Consider the following 16,900-nt stretch of genomic DNA (forward strand, 5'->3'; position numbering starts at 1 on the left):
AAAACCTCCCAAGACACAAGAGTCCAGGGCCAGATGGCTTCCCAGGGGAATTCTATCAAACGTTTAAAGAAGAAACCGTACCTATTCTACTAAAGCTGTTTGGAAAGATAGAAAGAGATGGAGTACTTCCAAACTCGTTCTATGAGGCCAGCATCACCTTAATTCCAAAACCAGACAAAGACCTCACCAAAAAGGAGAATTACAGACCAATATCCCTGATGAACATGGATGCAAAAATTCTCAACAAGATACTAGCTAATAGGATCCAACAATACATTAAGAAGATTATTCACCATGACCAAATGGGATTTATCCCCGGGATGCAAGGCTGATTCAACACTCATAAAGCAATCAATGTGATTGATCATATCAGCAAGAGAAAAAACAAGAACCATATGATCCTCTCAATAGATGCAGAGAAAGCAATGGATACAGCATCCATTCCTGATCAAAACTCTTCAGAGTGTAGGGATAGAGGGAACATTCCTCAGCATCTTAAAAGCCATCTACGAAAAGCCCACAGCAAATATGATTCTCAATGGGGAAGCACTGGGAGCCTTTCCCCTAAGATCAGGAACAAGACAGGGATGTCCACTCTCACCACTGCTATTCAACATAGTACTGGAAGTCCTAGCCTCAGCAATCAGACAACAAAAAGACATTAAAGGCATTCAAATTGGCAAAGAAGAAGTCAAACTCTCCGTCTTCGCCGATGACATGATACTCTACATAGAAAACCCAAAAGCCTCCACCCCAAGATTGCTAGAACTCATACAGCAATTTGGTAGTGTGGCAGGATACAAAATCAATGCCCAGAAATCAGTGGCATTTCTATACACTAACAATGAGACTGAAGAAAGAGAAATTAAGGAGTCAATCGCATTTAATTTGCACCCAAAAGCATAAGAACCTAGGAATAAACCAAAGAGGTAAAGGACCTATACCCTAAAAACGATAGAACACTTCTGAAAGAAATTGAGGAAGACACAAAGGGATGGAAAAATATTCCATGCTCATGGATTGGCAGAATTAATATTGTGAAAATGTCGATGTTACCCAGGGCAATTTAAACGTTTAATGCAATCCCTATCAAAATACCATGGACTTTCTTCAGAGAGTTGGAACAAATTATTTTAAGATTTGTGTGGAATCAGAAAAGAACCCAAATAGCCAGGGGAGTTTTAAAAATGAAAACCATAGCTGGGGCATCACAATGCCAGATTTCAGGTTGTACTACAAAGCTGTGGTCATCAAGACAGTGTGGTACTGGCACAAAAACAGACACATAGATCAATGGAACAGAATAGAGAACCCAGAAGTGGACCCTGAACTTTATGGTCAACTAATATTCGATAAAGGAGGAAAGACTATCCATTGGAAGAAAGACAGTCTCTTCAATAAATGGTGCTGGGAAAATTGGACATCCACATGCAGAAGAATGAAACTAGACCACTCTCTTTCACCATACACAAAGATAAACTCAAATGGATGAAAGATCTAAATGTGAGACCAGATTCCATCAAAATCCTAGAGGAGAACACAGGCAACACCCTTTTTGAACTCAGCCACAGTAAGTTCTTGCAAGATACATCCATGAAGGTAAAAGAAACAAAAGCAAAAATAAACTATTGGGACTTCATCAAGATAAGAAGCTTTTGCACAGCAAAGGATACAGTCAACAAAACTCAAAGACAACCTACAGAATGGGAGAAGATATTTGCAAATGACTATCAGATAAAGGGCTAGTTTCCAAGATCTGTAAAGAACTTATTAAACTCAACACCAAAGAAACAAACAATCCAATCATGAAATGGGCAAAAGATATGAACAGAAATCTCACAGAGGAAGACATAGACATGGCCAACAAGCACATGAGAACATGCTCCGCATCACTTGCCATCAGGGAAATACAAATCAAAACCACAATGAGATACCACCTCACACCAGTGAGAATGGGGCAAATTAACAAGGCAGGAAACAACAAATGTTGGAGAGGATGTGGGGAACCCTCTTACACTGTTAGTGGGAATGTGAACTGGTGTAGCCACTCTGGAAAACAGTGTGGAGGTTCCTCAAAGAGTTAAAAATAGATCTACTCTACAACCCAGCAATTGCCCTGCTGGGGATTTACCCCAAAGATACAGATGCAGTGAAACGCCGGGACACCTGCACCCCGATGTTTCTAGCAGCAATGTCCACAATAGCCAAACTGTGGAAGGAGCCTCGGTGTCCATCGAAAGATGAATGGATAAAGAAGATGTGGTTTATGTATACAATGGAATATTACTCAGCCATTAGAAATGACAAATACCCACCATTTGCTTCGACGTGGATGGAACTAGAGGTTATTATGCTGAGTGAAGTAAGTCAATCAGAGAAGGACAAACATTATACGTTCTCATTCATTTGGGGAATATAAATAATAGTGAAAGGGAATATAAGGGAAGGGAGAAGAAATGTGTGGGAAATATCAGAAAGGGAGACAGAACGTAATGACTGCTAACTCTGGGAAATGAACTAGGGGTGGTGGAAGGGGAGGAGGGCGGGGGGTGGGGGTGAATGGGCGATGAGCACTGAGAGGGGCACTTGATGGGTTGAGCACTGGGAGTTATGTTGTATGTTGGTAAATTGAACACCAATAAAAAATAAATTTATTTAAAAAATAAAACAATGAAATAAAAAACAGGCTTAATGAAAATAGATTGTATGCTTGTTTTTGTGGTTAAGGTATATAATGCGACTGTCTGTTCCCTGTACACCTTTTTCCTGGCAAACAACTTGGGAAAGGAGCTAGCTAAGCAGAGCAATAATCCTATTAAAATATAAATTCGTTTTAATAAATAAAAGTCATAAGCTAAGTTACAAAATGTTTGGGAAATAAAAGAAAAAAATCACTCAGAATACCATTACCATAGCATATTTAATGTTTTATTTCTTGTGCTTTTCTTCCTATCTTTAAACTTTACGTACATTTTCATTCATTCATTCAGTCAGTCAGTCAGTCAGTCATGCAACAGTTGAACTAATAAGACCTTGGCCTCCTGGAGATTACATTATTAGTAGGGAGAAGCAGCAAACAAACAAAAGTACAATGGAAAAAATAAAGCAGAGTAAGGTGGATGGGCCCAAAGGATATCTTATAATTTTTAATAGAATGGTCAGAGTGAGTTTCAGCCAGGTAACTTTTGAGCCAAAGCAGGGAGCAGGTGGGGAGGGGAGTCACGAAGATATCTGGGGGTGAAGGATCTAGGCAGAGGAACGGGGGAGCTACCAAAGCCCCATTGGTACCAAAGCTACCAAGAGCTTGCCTGGAAAATCTGAGGAGCTCCAGCACCATCTGGGCTAGCTCAGGTCTTCTTGAGCATCTGCTGCCAGGCTGCCACGGAGACCCAGAGACCCTGTTTTCATGTGTATCACTTCATTTACTTTAATCTCTCTAATGCTTCATGTTTTTCCTTTTTTTCCCCCCATTTAGACCACAACAGGGTTTTTTTTTTTTATGACAGTGTATCCAGGCATACTGTCTAGTTAGTTACTATTAAGAATGAAACATTTTAAATTGTAATTTTTAAAAAAGTGGCCATTGCTGATATATATATATATATATTATAAATTTTAATATTTTTTAAAAAAGATTTTATTTATTTAGTCATGACACACACACACACACACACACACACACACAGAGGCAGAGACACAGGCAGAGGGAGAAGCAGGCTCCATGCAGGGAGCCTGATGCAGGACCTGGGATCAGACCCTGGGCCGAAGCTGGCACTAAACCGCTGAGCCACCTGGGCTGCCCAAATTTTAAGAAATCTATTTTGTAATCACATCATTTTATTTAAATTTTTTCATGATTTTTCAACTGATTCTTTTACCATTTCAGGTTTACAAGTATGTCATTCACAAGGTGTAATAATTTTATATTTTTCTTTTCTATACCTATGCATCTAATTTTTGTTTTTGCTCTTTTGTAATTGTCAAAAACTACCTATTAAATATTAATCATTATCTTGGGCTCCTTTATTTTATTCTGGATTTTTCATGAGAATATTTCTAGTAGTTGCATTTAAGTACAATGCTCACTTCTGATTTAAACCACATATTCTTCGTCACTGTGAGAAAGCATCCCCACATTTCCATGTATATTCATGATTTTATTAGAGAGAGGTCAAATTCCTTTTTAAATATCTATTTAGATGATTATTTTGAACAGAGAACAAAGTAAGGGTTGCTGGACGGGAGGCAGGTGGGAGGTTGGGGTAACTGGGTGACAGGCATTAGGAGGTCACTTATTGTGATGAACACTGGGTGTTATACACAAGTGATGAATCACTAAATTCTACCCCTGAAACTAATAATACAATATATGTTGACTAACTAGAATTTAAACATCATCTTGAAAGTGAAAAAAAAAAAACAAAACAGTTCAATCCACTCATGGGATGTACCAATATCTAAGCATCTTATAAAACTGAATTTCCTTTATATTCTTTTTTAAAGGGTGAAATTTAATCTTTACTTAAAGGATACTGTGATATATGAGATTCTACACAGAAATAAGAAACCCACTGAGAGGAAGACCTTCATACAGCATGTAGAGTTTGGAACTATTCAAGGATAGTTCCTTGTAAAAATTGTGACAATAACAAAACACATTTATTTTTTTATTTTTTTAAAAATATTTTATTTATTCATTTCTGAGAGACACAGAGAGAGGAGGCAGAGACACAGGCAGAGGGAGAAGCAGGCTCCCTAAGGGGACTCGACTCCAGGACCCCTGGCTCATGACCTGAGCCAAAGGCAGATGCTCAACCACTGAGCCACCCATGTATCCCAATAAAACACATTAAAAAAAAGACATCTTAATAGAGAAATGGTAAGACAAATTTATGCTAATGTAGTACACAACAAACAATTTTTTGCTTCAGCTGTACAATCTAAAAGTTATAGTTCCCGGAAGTGCCATCTTGAACTTGGGAGCTCTCAGAGGTAGTTTCTAACACAACATTTTGATCTTCCTCTTCCTCTACAGAGAAATGGTTATAATCAAGTTTATTTTTTATTTTTTAAAGATTTTATTTACTTATTTGACAGAGAGAGAGCATGAGCAGGGAGAGTGGCAGGCAGGAAGAAGGAGAAGCAGGCTCCCCACCAAGCAAGGAGCCCGACTTGGGGCTCAATCTCATGACCCTGAGATATGACCTGAAGTCAAGAGTTGGATGCTTAATTGACTGAGCCACCCAGGTACCCCTCAGTCAAGTTTAATGAAGCTTTGTACACAGATTCGTTTTCATGGTTTTATAGAGTTTCAATTTTGTTCAAACCTCCACACTCTTCAATCATTATACTAAGTTTCTCATTTTCACCTACTTTCTCAGGAGCCTGAAAGATACTTAAAATGGCATCCAGAATAACCAGAATATGTTTGGGATCTTTCACAGTCGAGACGTTCATCAATGGTTCTATTATGTCACAATGAACAAGGTAAACAATCTGTTCAAATGTTCTCCCAGTTGTGTGGTTGGTCACAGCCCATACAGCTTTCTTTTGTATCTTAAAGTCTGCCTTAGAGAGACCACCAGCGAGGAATGGGACTAATTCGTGATTTATAACTTGCTGTACCTGGTCCTGGTGAGCAGCTGTGATGTTTGGCATTGTCCATATAGCTTCCTTTTGAATATTAATTTGAGGTTCATTAGCAGGCTGGGGAAGACAGCAAGTGCTCCTGCATCTATGACAACACAGATCTGATCATCTGTCCCAGTGACAGTATTTTCTATGGCTTTTAGTGTAGGAGTCACAATGGGCAATTCAGCAGCTCCTAGAAACTTCATAAGTTAGAGCACAACTCCTGTTTTCACAACCATTTCAATACATTCATTTGGGCCGTTAGTAAGGTAGCAAATGACCCAGCAGGTATCTGCTAATACTTCTGGATCGCCATGATGCAGAAGACAAACTAAGGTAGGAAGAATCTGCTCAACAGCATTCATCAGATGTAGGTATAAGATTCTTGTTGCAACAAAGGTTTGAAAGTATCCAGGTATGATGACGTAAATAACCACATGCTAAAGATGACATATTGGGAATTGCAAGGAGAGCCAACAGGGGTCAACTGCCCATACCTGATAACCAAGTCTCAGGAAACTGAACCATCACCTGCAAGGTTTCCTAGAACCCATACAGTTTGTTCACTGAGGCGGGCATGGGGAGATGCCTACAGAGAAAGGAAGGTGGGGGTAACACCTCCATCTATCACAGCATTGGTCTATTCTGATGTTCCAGAAGCAATTTTAGTGAGGGACCAAGCGGATTCAAACTGAATGGGACTATGATCAGTTCTGCCCAAGAAGAACACAAATTTTGGAAGCAAACCAGCCCTGATTATATACTGTGTATGGGGGCTTATTTTTCCCTAGAAAGTGGTTTCCTAGCAGCTTGAGATGCCTGGAGCTGGTTTTCAAATTGTTGCTATTTATGCCTTTGACAATGTCATCAACAGACCAATTCACAGTGCCCTGGTTGTTTTCCTGCAGTGAAGTAGTGTCATCAAGATGTGAGCTTAACATTTCTCCTTATCAGCATCTGGTCATCCTTCTTAGCTTTCCTCAGCTCCACATTAACTTCTGTTCAGCACTGCCTCATTTCTGTACTGTCTTTCCCCTTCTTCTTGAATCTGTTATGAGGAGCAGCTGGTAAATTAGCATTCTCGTTGGTGGACATGGCTATGAGACAAAGGGAGAAAGACTCAGGCTTCCACAAGGGGCCATGCAGGGGGCGCACAGGCTGCAGGGCAGCTGCTCTCAAAATGCCCGCCAGGGATCAGCCCAAAGACAGCATCAAATTTTCTTTATACTCTTGAGATGACTTTGGTCAGGAGGGGGCTTGAGATATGGTGTTGGATTATAATCACTGGTGTTACATAGAAGGTGTTCACATCTGTGTGGCTGTTGTTTTCTTTGGGGAGCAGGAATCTGAGCAGCATATTAAACAATTAGGATTTTTATAGGACCCCTAGCTAGTCAAAGTAAGACAGGAACAGCATGAATGAAAGACTATCATGTTGCAGCAGAAGACATATGATTGAGCGCAGCCCCAGGAGCCCTTGGTGAAAAGGGCAATGTGCACTCTCCTGGAGGCTGGGTGGGCACCGCAGGGCAGATCCCAGGCATACCGCTCAGCCACACTCTGCAAAGCACAGCTTGTGAGCATCGTCAGGCCAACAACAAGATCTTGCTCTTCTGCTGTGGAGCCACTCAAAGATTGGGTTTGGGTCTTTATGCTGTCTCAGGTTGTTACCAGCCTGGCATGATGCACCTTTTGAAAGCTGACTTCTGAGCATACCTGGAGATGTACCATGTCTGTACAGAGCCTCCTCACCTGCAGCCCTTCAGTGGACTGTGAGTCACAATTCTTGTAGAAACAATTCTAGAGTTTTCTTAAAAGTGCTATAAAATGCTGCCTGGAGACAGGATGGGAAATTTTCTCTGAGGAAGTCTCTCTAGGGAGACATTTAGTTTGTTCGTGGTCATTTTACAGGTTTAAAAAATTGCTTGCAAAAACAAAGGGACAACATTTCCCCAAGATTGGAATTCCACAACAGCTCTGGCAATTATCTGTTAAATACTAAGGTCAGGGGGAGCTAAGGAATATATAAAATATTTCTTACTAAAATCTTTGGAAAGCTACCATCTCAGCCTAAATTCACTTCCTGGGGACATCATGATGTCTCTGCCATGTTTTGTACAATAACAATAATATCAGAGAACATTACTAAACACATATGAAATACCAAGAATATTATCTGGTTTAATTTTCATTTCAACACAGGATTCTAGAATCATAACTAATGGATAAATGATGATTCAGACTCAGATGTGTCAATTACATTTCCCTTAGTCATATGGCCAGTAAGTGGGAAAACTTGCATAAAAAATGTTGCTTGCTTAAAAAAAAAAATGTTGCTTGCTGAGGTGCCTGGCTGGTGCAGTTGGTTAAACATTTGTCTCCGGTCATGATCTCAAGGTCATGAGATTGAGCCCCACTTCCAGCACCATGCTCAGCAAGCAGTCTGCTTGGGATTCTCTCTCCCTCTGTCTCTCCAATTCCCCTCTCTCAAATAAATAAATAAATCTTAAAAAACAGTGTCACTTCTGAGAAAGAGGTTATATATGTGAGAGGGTAAATTTTATTAAGCCAATCCAATAAATATTTATTGACATCTAACATGAACCAGGCATCATGCTGGACTTGGTGATAAAAGTTGAGACTTAGTTAATAACGTAGGCAAGAATCTATGGTCTCCACTCACCTTTGTGCCCTTTTCTTACCACCACTTTCCTTTCTCCTCTACCACAGGCTTCCTATGACTCACTATATTTTAAAATTCTTTTGAGTGCACTGTGACTGAAAGGTAATAGTAGCAATAATGACAACAGCAATAATGACAACAACAAATAATCACTAATATTGAACCCGTACTTTGTACCAGCCACGATTCTAACTGCATTAGCTCATTTACCCCCAACGGCACACTGAGGTCAGCTCAGTGAATACTGTGAATACTGTGAATACTGTACAACATTAACCACTTGCTTAGGGGCACCTGGGTGGCTCTAGTGGTTGAGCGTCTGGCTTTGGCTCAGGTCATAATCCTTGGGTCCTGGGATCGAGTTCCACATCAGGTTTCCTGTGGAAGCCTATGTCTCTGCTTATCTCCCTCTGCCTATGTCTCTGACTATGTCTCTCATGAATAAATAAACAAAATCTTTAAAAATAAATCACTTGCTTAAGTTCACATGGATAGAAGTATCAGAGTGAGGCTTTGAACTTGATCTCAGTTTTTCTAGTGAATAGTCCATGACCCAGGCTTCAGCAATCCATGTGCCTTGAGCACCTGCTAGTATGTTTACAGAAGGAATGCAGAGCAAACATTAACTCAGCTGGACAATAAATGCTATTTTCACTCTGGCCACCATTTTTAGAAAGTGACATGAAAAAATTTGGCAGAAATCAGAGAAAAAGGATAACATCCAAAAGTAATGAAAAATTAGATATGTGAAAAAATATTAGGAGCTTTGAATCATATGGTGCATAAGAATGTCAGCAGAGGGATGACCTGAGTCTTTTCAAGTATATAAAGAGCTGAACGAAAGGGTTAGGACTAGTGATTAGCCACCTCTACAGAAGATACATCAGAAGAAATAAAGACCTTTAAATAGAAGAGCTAAGTAAGATATGAGGTAATGCTTGCCGACAGCTTAGCAAGAACCATTGGAAAATCTGCAAAGGGGGATTCATGAGATTTAGAGAAGACGGCATGAATTCCAGATGGTTAAAGAGTCATTCTGTCAAAGCTTTGGACAAATGAGTGCTTCTTCGAGAGTCCGCTGTGCAGTTCTAGCAGTTAATTTATTCCCCCAGTCTTTATTGAGTATCTACCCTTTGCCAGTTACTATGCGAGCTGCCTGGTTACAGTGGGAAGGGAAACTGATGTGGATTCAGCCTTTGTGGAATTTACAGTCTAATGGAGCAGACAGACAAACAATCAAATCACCTCTAATAAATAGAAGCCTGCCTGACTAGATATCCTGAGGACACCCTCCCCCCTCCCCACCTCTATGTCCTGCTTCCATCCATTCAGCTAAGCTGGGAGCCCAGCCCCCCTCAAAGGCTCTGGGGATGCAGGGCAGGGCAGGGTAGGAAAGCACTAGAAGTTTCCACAGCTAACAGCCTCTGTCAAATAAAAAAAACAAACCCTCAAGTAATGAAGATTCCCTAGGGTAGCAGAAGTAGTTAGTTAGAGCAGATAGTCCTAAAACTAGAAAGGGTTTTTTTCTAGCTTGAGGAAGAAAGAGAAGGGACAACAACAACAACAACGATGATGATGATGACGAAGAAGTGGTTCCTGGGGAGAATACCAGTGACAGGTAGCAAGACCCCCCAAAGTGTGTGGGATCCCAGGAGCAGAGGGGCTCTATGATCCCCACCCAACTTCACAGTTGGGGTGGTGACATCACAGGAGAGAAATCTCTTCAGGCAGAGCAGCACTGCTTTTTATCTGGTTTATAGTCTGGATTTCCCGTGGGAAAAGGATTCCGTGGCTAAAATTGGAAAACTGCTGCACAGAAGCATTTCTTGATGGCTTTATTCTGAGCATTTTCTACTTTGAATCCAGGCTAAGTTAACTGTAGGAATTTTATTTTCCCCACACAGGCACCAGCAACTCCATCAGCCCTACCTGCACTTATGCTCTCTGCTCTCCCTTCCCTGAGGCTGTTGCTCACGGATGCTCCCCTGGTAATGGGGACCCCATGCTCACTCTGCCATTCCCAGATTCTTCTACTTACAGTCCTTCATCTTTTCCCCTGTCTTTCCACACGTTCCCCTCTCTGTTTCGGTTACACCTCTTTGCCTCCATTGCACTGATGGATCATTCCAGTGAGAAAGATACCAACAAAATAGTAGCTTACATAGTGTCACAGAATAACTTAAATCTTAAGAATGGTGATTTTTCCAGGACAATCACTATAGTCATGGTAGCCAATGTCTACATAGATATACATGCCACTGGATGCTTGTTAATCACCAGGTGTCAGGTTAAACATGCTGAAAGGAAACCTCACTTAATCCCCACAATAAACAATATGGGGCAGGCATTGTTATTAGCCCCTCTCTATAGAGAGCAAAATTAAGGCATGGAGAGGTTAGGTAATTTGCTCAAGTTCACACAACTAATAAAAGTGGTGGAGGTGGAATTTTAATCCAAGCCATTTGACTCCAGAATCCAAGTTCTTCACCACTTTCCTCTCTTATCTCCAAGCAAATAGAGCCTATTCTCCTAATTGATTGTATTTGTTGACTTCCTTACACTAGTAAAGCACTGTTCTGGATATGCTCATAGCACCATGTAATTGTTATCTTTCAGAAAGATAAGATTTCTTCAGTAAATTCTTGCAGTTTCTAAAATATACAAATAAGATAATAGATGCTCATGACACATCTTTCCTGAGATTGAGAAATGGCCTTGGAGAATTGAATTTGTCCAGATTTGTAACTTTTTATCATATATAAAACAAAGGTAGCCCCAGTGGCGCAGCCATTTAGCGCCGCCTGCAGCCTAGGGCGTGATCCTGGAGACCCAGGATCGAGTCCCACGTGGGGCTCCCCGCATGGAGCCTGCTTCTCCCTCTGTCTGTGTCTCTGCATCCCCCCCCGGATAAATAAATAAATTAAAAAAAAACAATAACTATACAAAATAGCCTAAAATTCCACAAAACACATATTTTCTGTTTTTTCTTCAGCCTCATATTCTATATGCTTATGATTTAGTTTAATAATTTAAAACCACTAATAAACAGATTAAAGAAATCTGATTATATTCATCAAGCTATTGGCTTTATCTGCGAATTCTTTCTTCCTTTTGGCCTTCCTTTAGGAATCATTGAGATTGGGGCCAATTTTTGTCATTTTGTGAATCTCAGTCTTAGTAATTATAAACATGTATGACTTGATGTATATGTGTATGAGTGTTTACACAGGAAAATAAAACTCTAGGTGCATCAGAGGAAGAATTAGGTACATCAGAGTCACCCATAAGTTTCAATACATTTCTAACATGTGGGATTGCCTCTGAAAGAACAGATAGAAAGTAAAATGGATAACTGGTTCAACTGCCTACTTAATTCGAATCCAAATGTTTCATATAAAATATGTGCCTAATTAGGAACACATATTTGATATACACAATACATAGATTGAATTTTTCATGTCCCCACAGAGAGTCAGCTCATTCAGTTGCCTCCCAGAAGCAGTACATGTTTTTGTCTCTTCTTGGTAATGAAGCTAGAACACAGTTAAAAAAGGCACCAGGGAGAGCCCTGGGTGGCGCAGCGGTTTGGCGCCTGCCTTTGGCCCAGGACGCGATCCTGGAGACCTGGGATCGAATCCCACATCGGTCTCCCGGTGCATGGAGCCTGCTTCTCCCTCTGCCTGCGTCTCTGCCTCTCTGTGTGACTGTCATAAATAAATAAAAAATTTTTTAAAAAGGCACCAGGATTGTATTGTTTTACAATTCACAGGCCCTTTTAATGTACACAAGTTCATTTTTTAAAAAAGATTTTATTTATTCATGGGAGACACACAGAGAGAGAGAGAGGCAGAAACACAGGCACAGAGAGAAGCAGGCTCAGTGGAGGGACCCTCATGTGGAAGTCGATGCTGGGACTCCAGGATCGTGCCCTAGGTGGAAGGCAGGCACTCAACTGCTGAGCCACCCAGGTGTCCCTTCATTTATGCATTAAAAGCAAGGCTAAGTGGTCAGCATAAGGGCTCTAGGGCTGACCCTCATTTTAAACCTTTTTCATTCTTCCAAATCCAGTGCTTTTTCTAATATAATGCGGCTATCCCCTGTGTTGGGCCATGGCTTTCTTTTCTTTTTTCTTTTTTTCTTTTATTTAAATTCAATTTGCCAACATATAGTGTAACACCCAGTGCTCATCTCGTGAGCTCTCCAAAATATTTTGTGGAGTCATATTTTGTTAAAAATATCCCTTTACCTGCATAATTGTAGGACCAAAGGTTCTTACCATGAGATTCATGAGACCGCAGAGGGTTCATGCAAGGGAGAGCATTAGGGCTCTATGGTCCTCTTAATGTCAGATGCAAATTGTTCTGTGCATATGGAGGGTAGCATTTGAGGAGGTATCTACTGGTTTTCAAAACATTCTTAAATCTATGGACCTCCTGCTTAGAAAAACAGAAGATCACTGAATTTTATATTCCCAAGTAAATCTCCACTCTTATTTTGTGATGTGCTTCATAATTAAGGATTAAGTACAACAGGTTTGAAAATACGTGTATGAATATACGTATACATATAGGTACAACAAGGATGAAAATAATGTCTTCTGAATGAGTTTATTAAGCCATGTGGCCTAAGTCTCATTGCTTTGTTTCCTACTTGGTTAGGTAGCTGGGAAATGACATTTTTGGTTCTTACCAATATTTGGAGGAGGATAATTGTACCATCAATTCTGAAATTTCACTTTGTATTGTTCAAAGTGGAATTTTAAAAATAAAAATTTCCCTCATTATCTACCTCAAAACTACAACCCAGAAATTAAGAGCACAGATACTAAAGCCAGAAAACTTGGCTTCTAATTTTGGCTCTAGAATTTATTAACTGTGGAGAGATTTGTGATCCTCTCTATGCCCAGATATCCTTTTTTATTGTGATAAATATGCATAATATAAAATTTATGTGACTATTTTTAAGTGTACAGTTCAGTGGCATTAGTTTATTCACAATGTTGTGTGACCATCTCCACCATCCATGTCCAGAACTTTCTCATCATCCCAAAATGAAAACTCTATACCCGTGAAACAACTCCCCATTCCCTATTCCCAGCCCCTGGCAACCACCATTCTACTTTATGTCTGTATGAATTTGACTATTCTAGGTACCTTATTTAAGTGGAATCGTATAGTATTTGTACATTTGTGACTGGCTTATTTTACTCAGCATAATGTCTTTATGATTCATCCATGTTGTAGCATGTGTCAGGATTGTTTTCCTTTTGAAAGCTAGATAGTATTCCATTGTATACACACACCACATTTTGCTCATCCATTCACCCATCAATGCACACTTGGGCTACTTTCATTTTTTGGCTTTGTGAACATGCTGCTATGAATATGTTCAAGATTCTGCTTTCAATTATTCTGTGTACATACACAGAAGCGAAACTGTTGGATTATATAATAATTCTGCTTTTACTTTTTTGTGGAAGTGCCATCATGTTTTCCACAGTGGCCATACCATCTTACATTCCAACCAGCAATGCACGGGGTTCCGATGTCTCCACATCCTCATCAACATGTAGTATTTCTTTTTTTATGGTAGCCATCCTAATGAGTATGAAGTGATAGCTCATTGTGGTGTTGGCCTGCATTCCCATAATGATTAGTGATATTGAGCATCTTTTCACGTGCATTTTGGCCATCTATATATCTCCTCTATAGAAAGGTCTGAGTCTTTTGCCCATTTATTAATTAGGTTTTTGTAGTTGTTGTTGAGTTGTAGTTGTTTATATATTGCGAATATAATCTTTTATTACATATATGACATGGAAACATTTTCTCCCATTATGTGGACCAGTTACACGTTTCAAAATGGACATTCTGTCAGTTTTCACTTCATAGGTGAATTAGTCTCCATGGCTGTTGTAGCACATTACCACAAACTTGGTGGCTTAAATAACATAAATTTATTTTCTCACAGTTCTGGAGACCAGAGTCTGAAATTGATCTTGTGTTCAAAATCAAGGTATTGGCAGAGCCATGCCTCCAGAGGCTTTAGGGGAGAATCCGTTTCTTGTCTTTTCCAGTATGGGTGTCTGCTGGCATCTTTTCTCTCTGCTTCCATGGTCACTTGACCTCCCCCTCTTCTGCCTGTCTCACATCTTCCTCTGCCTTCCTCTCAGGACACTCATGATGACATTTGGAGCTCACCTTGTCCATCTAGTATAATCTCCTTTTCTCAGGCTCCTTAATTGAATTACACAGACAAGACTTTTTTTTTTTCCAAATAAGGTAACATTCACAGGATCTAGGTGTCAGGGCCTGATTTGTTTGGGTGACCCTTATTGTTCTGAGTAGAGCAGGACTGTTCCTATGTTAACACCTACCACTCTGCTGAGGCTAGGATAAGCACATCATGAATGTGTGAGTTGTTATTAGTAGTATATATTCAGTAACAGCGGTGTCAATCTCTTGAAGACACTAATGACCTGAAATTACTAATGGAGTTCTTCCTTTAAATTTTTCTCAAGAGTAGCAATGATGCCAACTGGAGGATCCCAAGAGAGAGTAAGATGGGCAAACCACATAACTTGTCATCGCCTTCCATCCATTTCTGCAGAGATGGAGGCTGGTTCAGGCCAGTTCAAACCTTGAAAAAGCAGCTGGCTCTCAAAAGCACAGTCTGAGGGCCAACTGCAGGCCTGTGACCCGGGTGATTAGATGGGGGAGGGCTGTGTCTTGATATGCTTGTGAACATCTAGTCTCTTGTCTTCCCTCAGGACAGTGGTGCATCTCAATAACAAAGGAGTGGGGAAAGAAAGAAAAATTTGTATCAAGATTAATCACTGAAAAAAAAAAAAAAAAAAAAAAAAGATTAATCACTGACATTTATTCCCCTCTCTAGATGGTGCTAATATCAAGTAAGCTTAGAAATATGATCATTTTGATGATTTTGCTCAATGTCCCAGACAAGTGACCAGTAATTATATCTACATGGACGAACCATGTAAAAATATTGATTCATGTATATAATACAGAATATAGAATGTACATAGTAAAATGATGTGCTCATAATAAATTTACATACATACAGGCAATACATACATTCTCTTTGAGATATATAATTTATGGAATTTATTTAAAAATTCAGAAAATAAGCACTGAGTGCCTACTACGTGTCAGGCCCTTTCAGGGTCGGTGAGAGTGGGCGAACAAAATTGACCAAAGCTTTTCTTCTATAGAACCTGCATTCTAGTGGGAGAAAGAAAGACAGAGGGAACAAATAAGTAAACAAACATGTCATATGTCACATGATGCAGTGGTGGCAGGGGGGTGTTTTCTACAGGAGGGTGATTTGTGCAAGACTAGGTCTGAAAGACTGTGGAATGACTTCCAGGAAGGTGAAGCTACTTAGCATGTCACAGTTCTTTCCTATTAGTACACAGATAATGGTGTAACTAAAATCAATAGTGTCTTAGAGCTGCTGAAATACACACAAAGACCTTTATACTGATAATCGTTTATATTTTCAAGGCAAATTACATTAGTGATAGTGCTGCTCACTTACAGTGAATTAAGCCAGAAGCCAATACCATTCCCTATTGTCCTCTGTGGTATTATTTTTGAGGAATCTTTGCAGAAAATATAGAGTAACAGAAATCATGGAAACCCAATAAACTTTTTTTCTGATAGCTTAATCATCACAGACTAAATCATCATTATGTGTCCTCTTGAAGATCAGTATGTTGAAGTCCTAGCCTTCAGTATCTTAGAATGTGACCTTCGTTGGCAAAAGAGTCATTGCAGATGTAGTTAAGTAAGGATGAGATCATTAGATGGGTCCTAATCCGTAGGACTGGCACTTTTATTAAAAAAAAAGGGAGAAATTTGGACACAGAGACAGATACACATAGAAGAAAGACAATGTAAAGAGACACAGCGAAGAGGTGGCCATGTCAGAGCTGAGGAGTGAGGTCTGGACCAGATCCTTCCCATGAAGCACTCAGAAGGAACTGGCTCTGCGGACTGAGGCCTTGATCTCTGATTTCTGGCCTCCAAAACCATGGGATGAAGTGTTTCTATGTTTAAGCTACCTGGTTTGTGATACTTTGTTGCAACAGCTTTAGCAAACCAATACAATCATAGTTTTAAAACTCTACAAGTTCATAATTACAGAGAAATGAGTATCTAGTGACTAAAAACTCCCCCCTCCAAAAAAAATATCCAAAATGTTCCTTATGTCATGGATGCTGTCATCATTAGATAAAAAGCTGTTCTTAAGAGAAACAGCCACCCAGATTCTAAAATTACGTCCTCAACGCTGTGTAGAGAGCAGACATGACCTTTGTACATTGTGTGCAATAGTTACATTCCATTTTTGCAGGTGCCTACAAATGTATAACTTCCATTATTTGTCTAATAATGGGACTTAATCTACAGTTTCAGGCATTATTCTGCCTAATAACAGAAACTGTGGTCATGTGTCTGGTGTTTCAAATTGAAACTTCAGTTAATTCATGATCTTGCCTTCTTCCTGAGGGGCATTCCTTTGTGAGGTCACCCAAGGAGTCATGGCCCTGGGTGGGTGTTTTTGGGG

At 39.9% G+C, this 16,900-nt stretch overlaps 1 protein-coding gene and 1 pseudogene across 8 annotated transcripts in view; one reads left to right on the top strand and one right to left on the bottom strand.

Annotated features, from left to right (window-relative positions):
* Window positions 1-4,727: 4,727 nt before the first annotated feature.
* Window positions 4,728-7,868, bottom strand: LOC140634979 (importin subunit alpha-1-like; annotated as a pseudogene).
* L3MBTL4 (L3MBTL histone methyl-lysine binding protein 4) overlaps window positions 5,503-16,900 on the top strand; it is a 492,268-nt gene continuing 480,870 nt past the window's right edge. For 2 of the 8 annotated variants that reach the window (XM_072828785.1, XM_072828789.1), the window contains exon 1: window positions 5,541-5,967. The gene's annotated coding sequence lies outside the window, so the exon portion shown is untranslated. Of the gene's footprint in view, window positions 5,968-16,900 lie in introns of all 8 variants that reach the window. The other 6 variants (XM_072828786.1, XM_072828800.1, XM_072828792.1 and 3 more) reach the window with 6 other exon arrangements.

This window comes from Canis lupus, chromosome 6, assembly GCF_048164855.1.
Source record: "Canis lupus baileyi chromosome 6, mCanLup2.hap1, whole genome shotgun sequence".
NCBI classification, from domain to species: domain Eukaryota; kingdom Metazoa; phylum Chordata; class Mammalia; order Carnivora; family Canidae; genus Canis; species Canis lupus.